This window comes from Peromyscus eremicus, chromosome 20, assembly GCF_949786415.1.
Source record: "Peromyscus eremicus chromosome 20, PerEre_H2_v1, whole genome shotgun sequence".
Lineage (NCBI taxonomy): Eukaryota > Metazoa > Chordata > Mammalia > Rodentia > Cricetidae > Peromyscus > Peromyscus eremicus.
In genome coordinates, this window is record NC_081436.1 from 37,720,404 (window position 1) to 37,739,770 (window position 19,367).

A 19,367-nucleotide genomic window follows, 5' to 3' on the forward strand; every position below is an offset into this window, starting at 1 on the left:
CCAAAGGGCCTCCAGGTGAGAGCATGGTCCTGTGGACAGAGCCAAGAGCTCAATTCAAGAGTTTCATTTTCTAATTTCTCATAACTTTTGGGCAAATAATTGTTTTTGTGGCTTTTCTCATGATTTATAAGTTGATAATCTCTTATATCAGATCTGTTATAGTCAATAGCTTTAATACTTATTAGGTAGCTAACATACCCTCAATTTTTTAATTATTTTATTTTTGAGGTTATAGCTCTATCATTTCCCTTTCTTTTTCCTCTCTCCAAATCCTCCCATATATCCTTTCCTTGCTTTCTTTCAAATTCACAGCCTCCTTTTTTCATTAATTGTTACATGCATATGTAGGTGTATGTTTCTGGTGCTGACTGACACTGAATAATCAATTGGTATGCTCTTCCCTGGTAAGGCTATTTCTCCTATCCTTAGCTTCCTTACTTGTCTGTAGTTATTTGTGTAGGTTGAGACCTCAGGAGCTTTTCCCAGACCACTTTGGCATCTTTATTGGTGTTGTCTTTGTCCAGTTGGTGTTTAGGCAGTCATGTTGGTGAGACTTGATGGATGGAGCTTCTGACATTACTAGGAGACACAATCTCACAGTAAATTCTCTGTTCCTCTGGCTCTTACAATCTTTCCAACGCCTCTTCTGCAATGTTACTGAGCCTTAAGCACAGGAGTTGTTCTGCAGATGTATCTATTGGGACTGGGCACCACAACTCTGCATTTTGATTGGTTGTAGTTTTTCTGTCTCCAAAGAGAAGTTTCCTTGGTGAGGAGTGAGGACTACACATATCTGAGAGTATAAGGACAAATATTTAGAATGTAGTTAGGGACTATGATGGTGTCTTAGTTAGGGCTTCTATTGCTGTGAAGAGACACCATGACCATGGCAACTCTTATAAAGGAAAATATTTAATGGGCTGGCTTACAGTTCAGAGGTTCAGTCCATTATCATCATGGTGGGACATGGCAGCACACAGGCAGACATGGTGCTGGAGAAAGAGCTGAGAGTTTTACATCTTGATATGCAGGCAACAGGAAGTGGTCTGAGACACTGGGTGTGGCTTGAGCATATATGAGACCTCAAAGCCCACCTCCGCAGTTACACACTTCCTCCAATAAGACCACACCTATGCCAACAAAGCCACAGCTCTTAATAGTGCCATTCCCTTGCGCAGGGGGGGGGTGCATTTTCTTTCAAACGCACTAGGAAAGTAGCAGTTGGAGTCATCTCCAAGATTCATGACTTCACTAGCCCTGGGTAGTTGGCTAGGTTTTCAGACCAGGCATGGCTTCCCTCTTATTGATTGGGTCTTAAATCCAATCAATAACTGGTGGTTATAACCAAGATATGCATTCCACTATTGCATCCTTACAGTTCTGTGCCATGCTGGTATTTGCAGTGGTTCATAGGAATCATAGTGCAGTAGGACTGTTGGCTATTTCCCTCCTTTGTAAGCTTGCTTGGGGCCTTCTGGTACCATGAAAACTAGTCCTCGATGAGAGCTCATTCAAGTTAGTTCCAGTTCAGAGGCCTCTGGCCCTGTGTCTGAAGTGCATGGTGTCTTCTGCAATAGGGATTTACCTTCCATCTCTGGGTCAGCGGGTAACCAAAGGCAATGCAATAGTCTGTGATGTTTGGGGAGTCTCTTGGACAACACTGACCAACAACTCAAAACAGAGTTTCTCATGTCTGGTGTTGGTGTTTTTGTTAGATGATTTTGCCTCTTGCAGGGAGCATTGTCAGCTCAGATCTTCTTCATTCATTAAGATCAGGGAGTATATTATTATCTCTACTTTATAGACAACAATGCTCCTAGAATTTTGAGAATTCAGATACATTTTCCTCTAAGGTCTCTTGGCTTTTCTGTTTTCTAACCCCTTGAAAGTTTTTAGATTCTCCTAACACATTGATAATGAAGTATAGTAACTAATGCTTGCAATCACAGGAAGTTTTCTTAGAATTAGAAAGTAGAAGGAAAGAGTATGACAGTGGTTAACCAGAAGATGTGAGTCTCAGGTTACATTTGTTCACAGGTGTGTTGAGCATCTTTATAGTTGCTTTGACCTATACTATATATTTGAAGTTCACATCACTTGCTATCTGAATCTTGAAATGCTTTTGTGGAGCATGTAAAAAATTTTTTCAAATCCTGAAAAAAGTTCACCCATATACATGGGTCTGCATGGTGCCTCATGGACAAAACTCTACTGTGCTTATCTTCAAAACAGTCTATGCTGTTCTTCATGCAGATGCTTTCAGTTGGAATAAATACCCTTAACAGGAAGACATCTGCCTACTTACCCTTTTAAGACTCAAAGCAAGCCTCACTCATAGATGAAATGCTGAGGAATGAACCCAGGGCCTTGCATATGGTAGAAAAGTGTTCTTCCACTGAGTTGAGTTCCAAGGCTGTAGGTGGTGCCTCTTCATCCCCCTTGGAATAAACCACTACTAACAAGTTTGTCCAAGGCTCATGCCTACTATTTCTAGGGAAGATGCTGTCTATCATATTAACATGAGGTCTGTGGAGTGTAGATTGGTGGATGCCATTTTGGGACTGTCAGTGAGAGCAAACACAGAGGGCAGATTCTGATTAAGAATGGCTCCTTCTTTTGGGATGACAAGGTTGTTCCTGTCTTGAAATAATTCACTTTGGCTAAGAAGGCAAAAAGGGAGTGGTAGGGGGAAGTCCAGAGACTGAGACCTTCTGGAAAGTGCCCCCGAGGTGTGGGAGCAGATGTGAAGTCCCAACAGATTAATGATCCAGCGCTAAGAATCCCACCCAGTAATTTTCTAGGGCATCGATAAGACCTTCCTTGTACAGAGGTTACTTATCAGCTGTGTGACAAACAGCTGAGAATGAGGAAATGGACAGAAAAAATATTCTGAAGTCCTTAGTGTCAAAAAGAAAAAAAAAAACCTATGGAGTAAAACTTTTCTGGCTGGGGCATGGAACTTCATTCTTATGTGAGACAAACCTAGCTTGGCAATCTGGTTTTCAAAGACACAGAAGATTAGATGACGCTGAAAATCAAAAGTCTGAGGACAAAGGGCTTGCCAGGTCAGCCTGGGAAAGCTACATGAAACCCAGATACTAACAGAAAACAGCCAGTCAAGAGTAGGGAAAACCTCCGTCCGCAGCAGCCTTCTGGGCCTTGGAGCAAAGATCCTGTTGTATTACAGCCTGGGAAAGTTAATGTGGCTCTTATAGTGAAATGAATGATGGCCCTTGTTAACGACTAATGCTAAAGTGTGTCTAATAGTCTCAGGCTATAAAACCAAGAGAGATACAGCAGTTTTTCTTCCAAAATAGGTAAGATATTTAATTACACTTAATTAAAAAAATTAGAAGTTGGTGAAATCACTCCTCTTTATTTCTTTTCCTTCCTTCCATATTTCCCTTCCTTCCTCCCTTCCTTGGTTCCTTTTGTTTTTGAGACAGGGTCTCACTTGACAGCCCTCATTAGACTCAAGCTCATGAAAACCCTCTTACCTCAGCTTCATAAGTGTCGTGATAACTGGTATGTAGCAGTAGACCCGGATTGAAATACATTTTTCTTGATAGAACTGTTAGTGAAGTACAGCTAATACTCATGTCTCAGAAGGTAGCTGCTGTCAAGGGATGAAGGAGAATCCTCTGTGAGGAGAACAGAGCCTAAGAAAGGAAAGAACAGCAAGGAGATGAGGGCGAGGGAAAGGATGGTAGGTGGGGCAGTTCTGGGTCATGAGATATGGCTTCCTCTTAGTTTCCAGAGAATATTGGGGGTAATCAATTTGGAGGTGTTAGCAGAGGTTAAGCCACAGAGGTACTTCAATGGCAGTGGGTTTCAGAAGAGTGTGAAGTAGTCGGATGTACAGTTTACAGTTGGCATGTTGACCATCACCAGATGTGGGGTGATGTGAGCAGATTGGACACTTGACTATTCTGTCCATTCTCAGAAAGTCTTTGAGCAAACAGACCAACAGGGTGATTGATACCAAGCTCTTCACTTTGGTCTGATCAGTAAATAGATGAGGTTGGATAGCCATGTGGGCATTAGGACGTGTGGCTCCTTCCTTTGTTGGCTGTTGGTATTTGGTCTTGGACATTCCTTTCTCTGAGATTTCTTTTCTTCTCTCCATTCTCCCCTTCCTCCTCTCCCTCCCTCCTTCCCCTTCTCTCTCTATTCTTCCTCCTCCTTTCAATTTTGAGAGAAGGAGTCAGCTTGCCTCTGCCTCCCAAGTGCTGGGATTACCGACATGTTATACAAGCTTTTCTTCCTTGACCTATACTATTTGGCCACAACCTTCAGTCTTCCTTGCTCATGAATATTCTGTGAAAGATTCAAGAAATTGAGGATGGAAAATTACTTCATAAAAATATTGTATGACTCCTCCCGCCCCTAATATGTCTTGTAGGTATATGTACTAATAAAACATGAGCCTGTGCTCTGCTCACTGAATTCTGAAACACAACTTGGATCTGTGTTGGATAACCTTGGTTTGCCTCCAAATCCATTTTCTGCCCTTCATCACCTGCACTGCCTCAGGATGCTGAGGCTAGCTGCTTTATCATCTGGGGTCCATGCTCTGTGGCATTAGAGGTCCAAAGAAGACAGGACATTTGGTTCACCTGCTGCTGGCCTGCCAGGCCATGGTTCGGGCGGGGGGCTCTTTTCCCACCATCTCAGCCGGTTGAATTTTTGCCTACACTTGAACTCTCATTAGATTTCAGTCAACTTCCCTTCAGGACTCAGCGTGATGATGGCTCCCTGCTATGACCAGTCCTTGGCTTTGCCCCATTCTTTTCTTGTTCTAACTCTGCCTATAGCTTTGTGAACTGTTCCTCCATGAAGTTTCCTTCTGAGTGAGGCTTCTGTTTTGTGGAAGATGTTGTGGAGCTCAGTGGGGCATCTCAGTTCATGTTCTTGGGAACTCTTTAGAGGACTTCTTTTGTGGTTGAACTTTCAACCAGCTTAAAGTTTCTATATAGATCTTTCAGTTCTTCCTGAGCCTGTGAAATTAGAAATAGGCTCAATACCTCAACATACCAAATTTCCTTTCCCTCCTATTGAAATGTATTCCACACCCCCAAGGGAAATTTCCATGCAAGAATGCATCTGTTCTCTTTTTCTTTTTCAAAGGTACTATCTGATGAGTTTTGAAAAATTTGTATGTCTACCTACCCACCATGACAGCTAAGAGTATTTCCACCACATCAAAATATTTCTTTGTTCCCTTTCTACTCAATCCCTGTCTTGTACAACCACTGATCTGTCTTGATAGATTAGCTTAAGTAGTGATTCATATTAATAAAATTATTAGGCACTTACTCTTTCATGCTTGGCTTCTCCTACTGTACAGACTGTTCCTTCCCGTGGCATGGCTCATAGTTCACTCTTCATTAATGCTCTGAGTAGACTTCTTCCCCCATTGAAGGACACTTGAGTTTCTGTTATAAGTGAGTCTTACAAGACTACTCATGTGCAAAGCTTTATGGTGTCAAACAGTTCTCCAAGGTGTTGATGTCATTTTACATTTTGACCAGAAATGTGTGAGGTTATAATCTTACTTCCTTGCCACCATTTAGTATTGTCCTCTTGTTAATTTCAGACAGTCTAATGGATCTATAGTAGTGTCTCATTGTTAATTTAAGCATGATATCTTATTTCTCAGCACCTTTTACAGATGTATGTTAGCCATTGGTAGATTTCATTTTTTGACGTATCAACTCAAGTGCTTTGCTCTTTTTTGGGCAGGGATGGGGGTGCTACTGAGCTGCAAAAATTGTTTGTATGCTTTGCCTTCAAAGTCCTTGTCAGATGTGTGTATTGTGAGTGTAGATTTAAAAAAAATTTTTTTTACAGGCTTGCCATTTCATTTTCTTGATGATGTCTTTGAAAAGTAGTAGCTTTAATTTGGATGAGATCTAACATCAACATCAGCTTTTCTTGATGTTACATTTACATGGTCAGGAAAATCTTTTTGTAGTCTAATGCTATTAAATATTTCTCCTGCATGCTCTTCTAAGACTTGTCATTTCAGTAGGTTGTTTTGTTTTTCTTATAAACCTCTAGATGTTCTAGCACCATTTGTTGAAAAGATTCTTCTTTTACTGCTGGATTTTACAATGTATGTTGGTCAAATATCAAATGTCTACCATAGGATAGCCTGTCTTATTGCATTGATTTTTATGTTTATCCTTATGTTCACATAACACTGTATTATTGTAACTTTGTCATCATTCTTTGGTTCAGGCACTGCTTATATTCATATTCAACTATTTTCTGTTTGACAAGATTGCTTTTGCTATTCCAGGTACTTGGACTTTCCATGTAAACTGTAGAATATATTTGTCAATTTGCATGACAAGTAATATCACTAAGGGAATTAAAAATATTTGCTTATTATGTGTATGAGTATTTTTCCTGCATGTATGTAAGCACATCGTGTGCATGCATTTCCATGGAGGCCAGAGGAGGGTATTGCATTTCCCAGAACTGGAGTTATAGACCATTGTGAGGTATCATGTGGATGTTGGGAACTGAACTCTTTTCCTCTGCAAGGGCAGCAAGTGCTCTTAACTTTGGAGCCATCTCTCTAGTCCCCTACTAGGGCATTTTGAGTGTAGGCCTTTCCCCAGGTTGCTAGCCTACTCCCAATCTTGGCTTGTTTCTTGCCAGCTTTTCTTAACTTTAAATTATCCCATCTACCTTTTGCCTCTGGGCTTTTTCCCTTTTCTTCTGTATATCTTACTTGCACTCTTACTCCATGGCTGGCTGTGTGGCTCTGTGGCTGGTCCCTAGCATCCTCCATTCCTTGTCTTCTTGTTCTTTTTTTCTTTCATCCTAGATTTCCCCTTCTATTTATTCTCTCTGCCTGCAAGCCCCACCTATCCTTTCTCCTGCCTTGCTATCGGCTGTTTAGCTCTTTATTAGACCACTGGATGTTTTAGACAGGCAAAGTAACACAGCTTCACAGAGTTAAACAAATGCGATACCAAAGAATGCAACACATCTTTGCTTCATTAAAGCAAATGTTCCACAGCATAAACAATTGTAACACATCTTAAAATGAGCTACAACACAAGCTAAAGTTGGAATTGTGTTATTCTGCTAATCAATTCCAAAGAAATGATCATCTTAAGTCTAGTGAACCTTTGAGTCCATAAACATTAGTTACAGACTCATTTACATATTTTTAATGACAATTTTGATGTATAGCTTTTACAGAATGTTCAACTTTATCTCTGAGTACCTTATGTTCATGTTATTGTAGCTGTTGTTTTTAAAATATCACCTGCTATTTGTTGCTGGCATAGGGAGATACAATTTGTTATTATATTTAAAACACTCTGTTCTTCTCATCTGTCCTCAGTAAACTCATTCCTTAATTCCAACAGTTTTTCAACTGAGAATTTTGTGTAAGATATCCTTCATGTATAATCAGATCACCCATAAAGAAAATTTTAGTTTTTCCTTTTTAGTATATTTGCTCTTTAGTTCTTTCCTTACCTTCTGGTATGCACTGTCTATGACCTATAGTGAAATGCAGAATAAAAATGGACAGAGAGAGATGTCTTTGCCCTATTCTCTAACTTGGTAAACTTAAAATTAGCTTTTTATTATCATGTATGATGTTAGGCTATTTTTAGACACTTATTGGTGCTTAGTTTGTTGGTAGTTTTTTAAAAATTTGTTAAAATTTTTTTTTGAGCATGGGTGTTTTGCTTCTCATGTATGTCTTTGTACCACATGCCTGGTGCTCTGGGAGTCCAGAAAAAGACATCAGATCCCCAGAGACTGGAGTTAAAAGTGGTTGTTAGCTGTCGGGTGAGTGGTGGGGATCAAACCTGGGTCCTCTGGAAGAGTAGTCAGTGCTCTTAACCTCTGACCATCTCTCCAGTCTTCTAGTCAAGCAATTGCTGAGACTTTTGTGTTTTTCATTTCTGTTATCTTGACGTCAAATTCATGGTAATACAACTAACCAGAGCATCATGAAATGAGTTGGCTTTGTTCTCTCTAATCGTCCTGGAGTTGCCACTACGGTGACTTGCCTAGGCCACATCACAGATGAAGCTCAGAAGGGCTAAGCTCTTTGTCCCAGGTCACCTAGCTAGTAGACCCAAATTCATTATCTGAAGCTTATTCTCTTTCCACCACACTGTTGCGGAATCTTGTAAGAAATGATTGTTGCATGGTGCATGAAATAAGTTTTTGATGACTAGTTGGTAGGACAAATAAATGCATGCACGAATGTATGCATGAATGAACAAAAGTAGTCTTTCTTCTTCTTTTTTTCATGAATGGAACAGGTCCATCTAATGAGAAAAAAGCAGCTTGGAAACTGGTAAATACTGGGAAAGCCTGAGGGAAGGGGATCTAGGGGGTGGGGAGTACTTGCTTAAAAAAAAAAAAAAAAGAAAAGGAAGTCTGAACCATAAATTTACTTGACAAGGTTGCATCTCTGTGGCTTAGACGTTGGCCACTTCATCTTGGCATGATTCTTATATAACAGAAGGATGGAGAAATGGCCGGAAACTATTGCTTCCTATTACATAACTCTTACTATGTGCCTGACAGCATTTCTGATAGTGAGAACAGAAAGTATGCCTCTCTCTTGAGTGAAAGTCTTCAAGCCTCTTGCAGGAGAGGCCTGGGCATCAGCCGTTTGGAGCGTTAGGGCACTGACTGATTTCCTCAGACAGCCTCCCAGTCCCCTGTCTCTACATTTCTCCAACAGGAAGGGTCTTATATTCACTTTCATTACCAATATTTTTTAAGACTTATATTTGTGGTCTTTTAGGAGGGATTTCTGGATTATTGGAATGCTCTTCCCAAAGCCATGTCAGATTTAGCTTCCCCAGTTTGGCATCTTGGTGATCAGAAGCTGAAACAGTCTTAGAGTAGGTCTTGCTTGTCTGGTTTTCTTGTCAAAGCCATCGCTACCTGACAGGCACTTGAGTCCTGCTCTTGTACCACCTTGTAAGACAGTTGGCGCCAAACTTCAGAGCATCCTTGTCAGTAGTTCCTGCTGCTGGCGTCACTCTCTTTAACTGGGTGGATGCTTGTCAATGTTCCGCAGTTGCTCTGTATCCACACATGAAGCCAAACACAGGCTGGAATCCTCCACTGTTATTCTTCCTGTGCACAAGCCCCAACAACTCCCTGGTGTTAGGTTGCTGTCAGAGTCTCTTCAGAATCTAGCCACTTCTTACCAATCCCTACACACCTTTTGCTATGTCCCCATGCAACACCCCTTTCTGTTTTCCCTCCTTTGGCTTTGTGTCTCTGATATCCCTCCATCATACATTTGCTGGAGTTGATATATTTAAATGTATTAATGAACTTACCCTGTGATGCTAGACCCTCCCGGGGCTTTCTTGCTGCACTCAGCAGAGCTAACCTCTTCTTGGTGGTCCTCAAGCCAGATGCACTCTGATCTGGTATTGTACCATTCTTGCTCCAGACAGGGTGGCCTTATTTTTGTTCCTCACACAGGCCTCACCTTAGCCACTTTGTTCTAATTCTTCTAACCACTCGAACAGGCATTTTCTCAGCATCCTGGAGTGGCCAGCTCATTAGTGTTCAGGTGCCACCTCAAGTATCACCTCCTCCCTTGTCCTGTCTAAAGCTACAGTTTATTCTTTCTTTACGCCGTTATACTCTTATTTTCTTCATAGTCTTTACATATATTTCCATATTTCTTCTGTTTACCTCTGCTTATTTCCATTTTTATTGTCTATCTCAGGGCTGGCAAATCATTGTGGGTCAAATTAAGCCTACCTGTTTCGCAAATACAGTTTTGCTGGCATGTAGCCTGGTCCATCTGTTTGTAAAGTGTCAGGGCCTGCTTCAGCTCTCCGAAGGTGATTCTGAGTTGTTGTGACACAGACTATCTGGACTGCAAAGCCTGAACTATTTACTATCTGTCTCTTCACAAGAGTGTTTGTCAACCCTTACTCCATCTCCCTCCACTAACCACCTGTCTTGTTTCCTGATGTTTCCCAGCACCCAGTAGTTTCAGGCCCACGATGGTGCTTAACTGATATTAGTCAAATGGATTTAATGAATGAGTGAACATAGGGCGTGACTGATTTTGACCCTGGGTGTGATATCTTTGAGCTCAGACTTCTTGTAGGCAAAAGGGGTCCAGTGCCACGTGTGTAAATCCTATGTCTACATGCCTGAGAATGAGAAAATAAGTGTGTTGAACGGGACAGTATGTGGTTCTGCAGATACTCAAATCATCATTCCGAGCCTCTCTCTGTCATTTTGTGTCTCTATAGTCTTGGAAAATGTATTCGACCTCCTCTGCCTTCTGAAAAAGGGGAAGCTGATACTCATTGTTTATGCTTCTCAGGAACGTTTTAGAAATGGCACTGGTTGAGTCAAGGTGTGGAATGTTAAGCACACCATATTTAGTTTTTTTTTTTTTTTCCAAGAAGTTTGGAGGAAAGTACTAGAATGGAGTCCAGAGTAGACATCATCATTTTGATGATTAAATTTAATTCAATCAAATTAGCATTTATTAATTACTTCTCACGTTCTAGGTACCACGTGATGTTACAGGAATATAGAAAGTATGCAAGTTGAGATTAAATGCCTTTAAATTCTCAGGGGCCAATGAGCACATGACAGAGTGCTCTGTGCAGGGGAATGCAGAGACCAACAAGATAGAGCCTGCCTTCTGGGCTTCCAGAAAAGATCAGTTTACCTGCTGCATCTAACAGGAAGATTAGAGGAAACAGGCAGGCAGATGGCAGAGAATACTTGGCCTTAGTCTTAGGTTAGGGCTGAGAGACCGAGGCACTGTCAGCCTCTGTGTCCTCGTATAATCTCCAGGCACAGTTGCTTTTATTTTACATGTATTTCACTTACATATTACCTAGTTTGGCATGTCAGATCATCCTTTTTCCTAAGTAGGTGGATAAAATGGAGTAAAATTAAAAGAATTAGACAAGGGTCTAATTGTAGCTCTGGCTGTCCTGGAACTTAATCTGCCTAGAACTCATAGAGATTCACCTGCCTCTGCCTCCCGAGTGTTGGGATCAAAGGTGTGTGCCATTACTGATCCGGCTTCTTTTTTCTTCATGATTTTCTTTTTTCTTACGTGTGTGGGTGCTTTGCCTGAATGTGTGTCTTTGTGTTACATGTGTACCTGGTGCCCAAGAAGGCGAGAAGGGGGAGTCAGACCCTCCAGGACTGGAGTTACTGCTGGTTGTGAGTTGCCATGTGGGTGCTGTGAATTGAACCCGGGTCCTCTGGAAGAGCCATTTCTCCTGGGCTGACAATTTCTTTTTATGTAGAAGGGGAAAGAATATGATCAAACATATGAATACAAAGAGGACTCTGTATTTTTGTATGCTTTTTGTTTTGTTTGTTATTTTTGTCTTATTGTTTTTGCTTGTTTGCTTATTGTTGATTTTCATTCTTGTTTTTGAAAGAGTGATAGAGAGAGAAAGAACACAAAGTTGAGTGGGGAAGGAGGTAGGGAGGGTCTAGAAGAAGTTGGTGGAAGGGAAAGAATATAATCAAAACACGTTCTATGAAAAAACTTTTAAATTCAAAAATTGAAAAATATCAAAAAAATGAGAAAAAATTGGAAAAAGTTAGCATGGTTAGTGACACATGATTCAATTAGGTAGGCTTATCTTCAGGTTTAATGTATTAACTGAAGTAGGAAGGAACCTCTTTATCCCATCTCTTTGTCTTGACAACATATACAACTTTTTTTTTTTTTTTGAGGCAGGGCTTCACTGCGTCATTTAAGATGACCTTAAATTTCTGATCCTCCTGCCTCCACCCCAAGTGCTAGCCATGTGCTCTCCTACCTGGTTTATACAGTGCTGTGCTTGAACTTAAGGTTTCTTATATGTTAGGCAAGCAATCTACCAACTGAGCCACCCTCCTACCCACCTCAAATAAGGTATAGAAAGAGAGGGTGCTAGGGCTTACAACACAGAGATAAATAATCTGTACACTAGAATAAGCAATTTAAGCTTGAATTGCTTTATTGCTGTAAGCTCACTCAGTGCAGTATTGATTTTTCATGAATAAGAAACTAAAACATAGAAGCTAAGTAGCTTGCATCTCCCAACTGCTCAATGAGCACACACTGTTCATGAGATACTAGCTGTTTCTCACTGAAGCAAGAGATCCTCTAACTTGGGAAAGAGTATCAATCGGCAAATTGTCAGTTATTGTAGAGATTTTAAGGCTTATGATTTACTCTTTATATTGGAGCGTCTGTGTATTTACTGTAATTTCTGGATTCAAATCTCAGGTCTGCTGAACATCTTCCTGGCCAAAGGCAAATTATTCAGTATCTCGGTTTCTTCTCTAGAAAATGGAAATGACACTCACAGTGTGGTTGACAGGTTTGTATGGGAAAACAGTACTTACCTAACGTCAGGTGATCAATGAATATTGCCTGGACAGTAGAAGGGATTGTTATAGTGGTTGGAAATACAATGTGGAGTGCTAGGTATGTATCTGTGCTTTCTAGAAGGAAACTTCCTAAAAGTCTCCCTGGTGCCCTCAGAAGAATGTTGTTATTGTGTGTATTGGATGGATTCTCTGTGCCATCTATTTTTTTTGTTTTTGCTGCTCCCCTGCCTTCGTGGATTTCTCAGGGAGTCCAATATAATTCTGACTTTTGCCTAATGACAGGCATCTATAGCTTTGAAGGGGGCTATTTACAAAATTAAATGTCATCGTGTCACTCACACACCATGAATGAAGTCAAGTGAGTCTAATACTGTCCTAAATGGAGGAGGCTGCTGGTAGTTAATGAGTCAGTCATTCCACCCATTTCAACTAAGAGAAACTAAAGGAGAGCATCAAGGTACCCTGCTGGCTTTACTCACAGCTTACAGTGCTGTGATGATCACAGCCATACAGCTATCTGTAATCTATTTGTTTTGAGCTATGGATATTCATTCATCTAGTCACTGGGTTGCTGGGTTGCAGCTATGTGCCAACCATATGGTAGGCACTGAGAATAATGAAGCTACTGACATTTCTACTTCATGATAATACAGAGATATGTCTAGTCTATTGTTGGGGCCAAAAAAAATCTTAACTGATGTTAATTAATTGATTTCTTTTACACAATATATTTGATCATATTCTTTCTCCTCCCCAAACTCTTCCCAAATCCCCCCCACTTCCATATCTACTCAATTTCACACTCTCTCTCTCTGAACAAAAAAATCACCAAAAACCCAAAACAGACAAAAACTCAATTAGACAAAAAAACTGAAATAAAATAAAAAGCATATGTGTGCACACGCATGCATGATGCAAGTGTGCAAGCATGCACACACACACACTCACACATCATGGAGTCCTTTATGTTAGTTCTGGCTGTTTTGTGTTAAGAGGCCTGTCCTAGAGTGTGGTTGATATAACCAGTGATATTCCTTTGGAGAAAACTGATTTTCCATTTTCCAGCAGGCATCAATTGCAAATAGCTTTTGTTTAGGGGTGGGGTTTTGTGTTCACTTCTCCTTTTTAGAGCTGGGATTTTGTCTGATTTGAACCCGTGCAGGTCTTGTGCATGCTGTTGTAGTCTCTTTGAGTTCATATATGCATCAAAATCCTATTGTGTTTGGAAAACATTATTTCCTTGACACCATCCACCACTTCCGGCTCTTAAAATCTCTTTACTTTCTCTTCTGTACAGATCCCTGATCCTTGAGAGGAGGATTCCAATAATTCCAAATGACATCTCATTTATGGCTGAGTGCTTCTGAGTCTCTCTTTCTCTGCACATGGTCCAGTTGTGGGTCTCTGTGTTCATCACCGTCTACTGCAGAAAGAAGCTTCTCTAAGGAGGACTGAGTGGTACACCGATCTGTAGGTATAGCACTATGTCAACAGATGCTATTGAACTCATTATTTTTCTGCTTGATTCAATTCAACCCAACTCAACCCCTTTCAGATGAAGTCAAGTCATCATTTAATGAAAATGCAACCTGATCCGCTTTGAGCATGAACCTGTTAAAGACGAGGCAAATGTGCCTTCAGGGGCCTCCCACAGTCTTGAATCTGGAAGACGAATTTTCCTGTGTGTAAACCAAGGATGGAGTCTTTGAATCAGTAGTGACAGAAACTCAGCTCCAATAATTTAGGCTAAAATGGAAGTTTACAATGCCTTGTGTGGATGTTGGAAAGGCACCATGCATTCAGATTAAAGGTGAGGGGGACATCATTGAGACCAGTTTTTGATTTAGAGATTTATTTGTTATTTAATTTATGTGTATCTGTGTGTGCCTGTGCGAGTTATTTTCATTCTATCTTATTTATTGTTATTTTTATGTGTATTGATCTTCTGCCTGCATGTATATCTATGTATCACTTGCATGCCTAATACCTGTGGAGGCCAAGAGAAGATTGGATACCCTGGAACTGAAGTCACAGAAGATTGTGAACCACCATTTTGGTGGTGGGAACCAAATGTAGGTACCCTGGAAGAATCGGCAGTGCTCTTAATTGCCAAACTACCTCTCCAGTCCTGCCTGTATCAGATTGATGGGCACCATATGTATGCACAATGCCCATAAAGGACAGGGGACATCTGGTCTTCTGGAACTAGAGTTACTGAAAGTTATGAGCTCCTGATATGAGTGCTCAGAACTGAACTCTGGCTCTCTGCAAGAACAGCAAGTGTTCTGAACTGCTGAGCCATCTTTATAGACCCTGAGGATGACTTAATTTTTTTTTGTGTGTGTGTTCGTGTGCTTATGGAGGCCAGAGGAGGGTGCCAGGTGTCTTGTTCTATCATTCCTTTGAAACAGGGTTAATTCCTGAATCAGGTCCACAATTTTCAGTTAGGCTGGCAGCCAGGAAGCTCTGGCAATCCTTCTATCTTTCCAACTCTTCCATTGCTAGGGTTGCTGGGGCATGTAAGACCACTCTTGACCTATTACTTGGTTGCTGGGGTCTGAACTCAAGTCCCATGCTACTTAAACAGCAAACACACTAAACATCAAGTCACCTCTCCAGTTCTTGGTTTTTCTTCTTCAAACCAGCCTCATTTTATTTCAGCTTGCTGTTCCAGCTGTTAGAGGCTTTCAGCACTGGAGTTCCGCATTCTATCATTGGAAAGTAACTAATTTGCTTAGGTCTTTACTGAGGAGAGCTTTGATTGGCCCAATGTTACCGGCACCCAGTGTCCAAACAATAAAAGTGCAGAACTACCCTGATTGTACAATTAGCCTGTAGATTCCTGTGAGTGTTAACAGAACTTTTTGAATCACAGGGGTGAAGGAGTTTCCAGCTAAGTTCTGGTTGATGAATTGCTTACATGGTTCAAAAATTCACATCCACTCCTGAAAATCGAGAAAACAAAGATTTGAAGGGCAGAGAAGGGTGGTATCCAGAAATAACTGGAAAAGTTGTTAAAAATCTGGAATACTTTAGGCTATTAGGAAAATGTCAAGTTGATAGAGAACTTTTCTGTTTACCCTTCATACAACTTCCTCTGGTGATGATGATCTTGCACACTCATGGTGCATTTGTCAAACTAAGGAGTTAAAATAGCGCAGAATCATTAATTAATGAGATTATCTGGCTTTCAACAAATCCAATTATTCTGTTTCAGCATTCAAGCTTATTTAGTTTCCTTGGTCTCCTTTGGTCTCGGATGGCTTCATCTTATTCTCTTTCCTTCTTGATGGCCATGCCAGATTTGAGCAGTAAGAGTCAGGAGCTCGGTAGACTGTCCCTTAGTACTGAACGTCTGAGGCGTTGTCTCATGATTAGACTGGTATTAGCAGTCTTGAAGCAGCATTCTCAGAGGTGGCTTGCCCTTCGAGTCCTGTCATTTCAGGGGCACATTGAGTCACCATGGCTTATTCTTGGTTGTTAATTTTTCCATCTTAAACTTTTTAAAAATTTATTTATTATTATTATTTTTTAATTTATTTAATTCCGACCGTAGTTTCCTCTTCCTCCTCTCTTTCCTCTCCCTCCCCCCACCTCCCACCTACTCCCCCTCCTTTACACTCCTCCTCCATTCAGAAAGGGACAGGCCTCCCATGGGAGTCAACAAAGCATGGCATATCAAGTTGAGGTAGACCAACCTCCCCCCCCCCCCCTGCATTAAGGCTGGGCTAGGCATCTCAGCATGCTGCTTTGTTCCCAAAAGCCAGCTCAAGCACCAGGGACAGGTCCTGATCCCACTGCTAGGAGCCTTACAAATAGACCAAGCTATACAACTGTCTTCTACATGCAGAGGGCAAAGTCAGTCCAGAGTCTGTGAGCTCCCATGAGCTCAGATCAGCTGTTTCTGTGGGGCCCCCTGTCATGACCTTGATGCCACTGGCTCATACAATCCATCCTCCCTCTCTTTATACAGGACTCTCAGAGCTTGACTGCGGATTTCTGCATCTACTTCTATCAGTTACTGGCTGTATCCTAAACTTAATTACAAAACTCCGCAATACAATTTCTCCTTTCAAAGCTTATTCATTGGAAATAAATAACTAAACCCAGCTCACTTTCAGGAGTGAGGGTGGTTAAGCTCTAACTCTGGAGGATCTGTCTATATTAGCAAAGGTCGTTTGCAGTATAAACTTTTCTTGACCAATAGAATATGTGTTGCTCTGTAATTTGCTGTTTTCCTCTTAACATTACAAATGTGGATTTCCGTCTCAAATGTTCTTCAGCAGCATGACTGTCAATGATGATTCAGTGTTGGCTATCTGGGTACATCAGAATACAAGCCATTTGTGAGTTTTCATATTTATGTTACTTTTCGTTATTTTTTCCAGGATTTCATCAAAATCACCCTTGTTTTCCTTTTAGCTCAATCCTTGAACACTTAATTTACTAAGATAAGAACCTAATGAAAGCAGATATATTGAAGCACTTATGTATTCAAATACTTGGGATAGATACCATCCAGTTGTCCACTAGGGATGCTCTGGTACCATTATTTGTTACCTTAGACTATTTCCTCATGATCATCTAGGCTGGGAGTTAGCCAAGGAGGGTGTGGTGCACAAATCTGGGTGTGGCCACCTTACTAAGAGAAGCATAAGAAGAGGAGTCGAAGGTGAGGGGTGAACCCTGTTGACAAGCCAACTTGAGAGCATTTATTCTTTCCAGGAACAGCACCCATCCAATTACTGGGAAACAATCACATAGTGTCTATTTTAAAAAGACTTAGTGAAATGTAAGGCAAAACTGAGCATTGTAGCATACCCCTTAATCCCAGTACCTGTCCAGGCAGAGGCAGATGGATCTCTAAGTTTTGGGCCAGCCTGGTCTACATAGAGAGGTTAAGAAGGGAAATTTTTTTTTCTTATGCAGAACATCTGTGCTCTAATATTCCATTCCAGGTGTCCCAGAAATCTTTAGACGTGCTTCCAAAAGATCCATCGTCCTGTGTGTGTGTGGGGTTGTTATCTTGCTTTGAATTGTAATCACTTCCTAGATGCTGTTTATTTGTGAAGTTAAAGATAAGATACGGGGGCTGGAGAGATGGCTCAGTGGACAGGAGCACTTGCTTCTCAAGCACGAAGACCATTTAACAAGTGTGGCGTGCTCTCGTGTGTACTTGCAACTCCCAGCAGTAAAGGGACAGATGCAGAGAAAGAAGGATCACTGAACTTTGCTGGCCTCTAGCACAGATCCAGGTTCATGGGGAGACACTGGTCTCAAAGGAATGAAGCAGAGAGTGTCAGGATACTATATGCCTTTCTCTGTCCTCTGTACTCATGTGCACCAGCATAACGCGCGCGCGCGCACACACACACACACACACACACACACACACACACACACACATACAATACATGCCCATGGAAGCACGGAAAAACAGTACAGAAGTTTACACAGGAAAAATTGAAATTTAATCTCAGGACCTTTCCCCTTCCAGAGGCGCCCATCATTACCAGTGTGTTGTAGGTCCAGAACCGTTCACTAGGACTTTTTGGAGTGCAATGCTCTACCGTCACCTTGTTTGATCAGAAGGAACTAGACACGGTGCCTCTAGACCAATTACAATGTGACTACTGTGGCTTTAGAACTGAATTTTAGGTTTTACTCCATTTAAACATTAGGCCCATGTGGTCGTGGCTACGGCACTGGGCGTCACAGCTGTGTGCTTGAAACCATTCTCACAGCTGGTGTACTGGATCCTGCCTGTGCACAGAAGGGAATGGTGAGGTGCAGAAGCAGCTCTCTCTGTACTGCCCTTCCGGACACACTGGCACTACAAAGGCCACTTGTGCATCCTCAAGGAAGTCATGTGTTTCAGGCTACAGTCTCACCCGAAGTGTGAGCAGCTCTCTTAGGTTCTGTGTGGTTTGGCTTCGACAACAGGGTGTGTTTGTGCAGGGGTGAGAGCTGTGCAGGGGTGAGAGTGATGTGTTTCTCTTCTTGTAACCATTTTGCTTCTGGGTATGCATTTCCATGCAGCTGTTTTAGAAACCCCGACTTCTGTAGCGCTGCGGACTTGCATTATTGTCACAGCGATTTCATTCTAAAAATAGGCATCATCTCATTTTCTTTGAGGCTGAAAAACAAGCAAATTCTCTCTCTCTCTCTCTCTCTCTCTCTCTCTCTCTCTCTCTCTCTCTCTCACACACACACACACACACACACACACACATATCACACACATACCTCATACATGCACAGACATACTCATATGTGCACATGCACATACCTACATACACACTTACCCACATGCATTCATATCCATACATACACACAAACAAAACCACATACATACACATACCCATAGATATGCACACCCATACCCCCACATAATCCTCCCTGAATCCCCCCGCCCCCCACCACAAGGAGAACACCTGTTTGAGCATGAATTAAACAGCATATTTTAAAGTGACAGTTCATAACCTTCTGGTTCTTTGCCATCAGGCTAGTGTTGATAGAGCTTGGAGTAGAAGTCACAGACATATGTCCTGACCCCAGTTTTGCCTCAGTCATGTGAAAACTTATATGAATAATAATTTGGGGAATTGTTTTCTGCTAGGACAGCCCCAGAGGCACAATCTAAACACTCAGGGTGAATGCACATCATGTTCACAAACTCACCACTAGTCTCTTTATTTAAAAAAAAATATATTCATTGACAGTTGCATATATACACACAATACATTTTGAACTCATTCATCCTCTACTTCTCACTCCTGCTGATCCCCCTCCTTCTGCCCCACCAAGCCCCCAATTCCAATTGCTCTTATCACATAGTTGAAATTGCCTCTTCTTGGGCAACACTCACCTTGATAACTTTTGCTCTTGGCAAAACCAAAATACAACCAGGAATAAAACATCTCCTGACAGAGAAGGTATTGACAGGTGTTCTGTTGACAGAGAAATACCAAAGCCAAGTGGGAAGGAAGGGAGGA

General features: G+C 41.4%; 1 long non-coding RNA gene across 2 annotated transcripts; it reads left to right on the forward strand.

Moving 5' to 3' along the window:
* Nucleotides 1–12,268: 12,268 nt before the first annotated feature.
* Nucleotides 12,269–14,380, forward strand: LOC131897187 (uncharacterized). 2 transcript variants are annotated; one of them, XR_009375587.1, is made up of 3 exons: nucleotides 12,269–12,362; nucleotides 13,670–13,846; nucleotides 13,928–14,380. It is a non-coding gene; the product is annotated as an uncharacterized LOC131897187 (long non-coding RNA). The 2 variants fall into 2 exon arrangements; XR_009375586.1 differs by having other exon boundaries at nucleotides 13,670–13,842.
* Nucleotides 14,381–19,367: the final 4,987 nt, after the last annotated feature.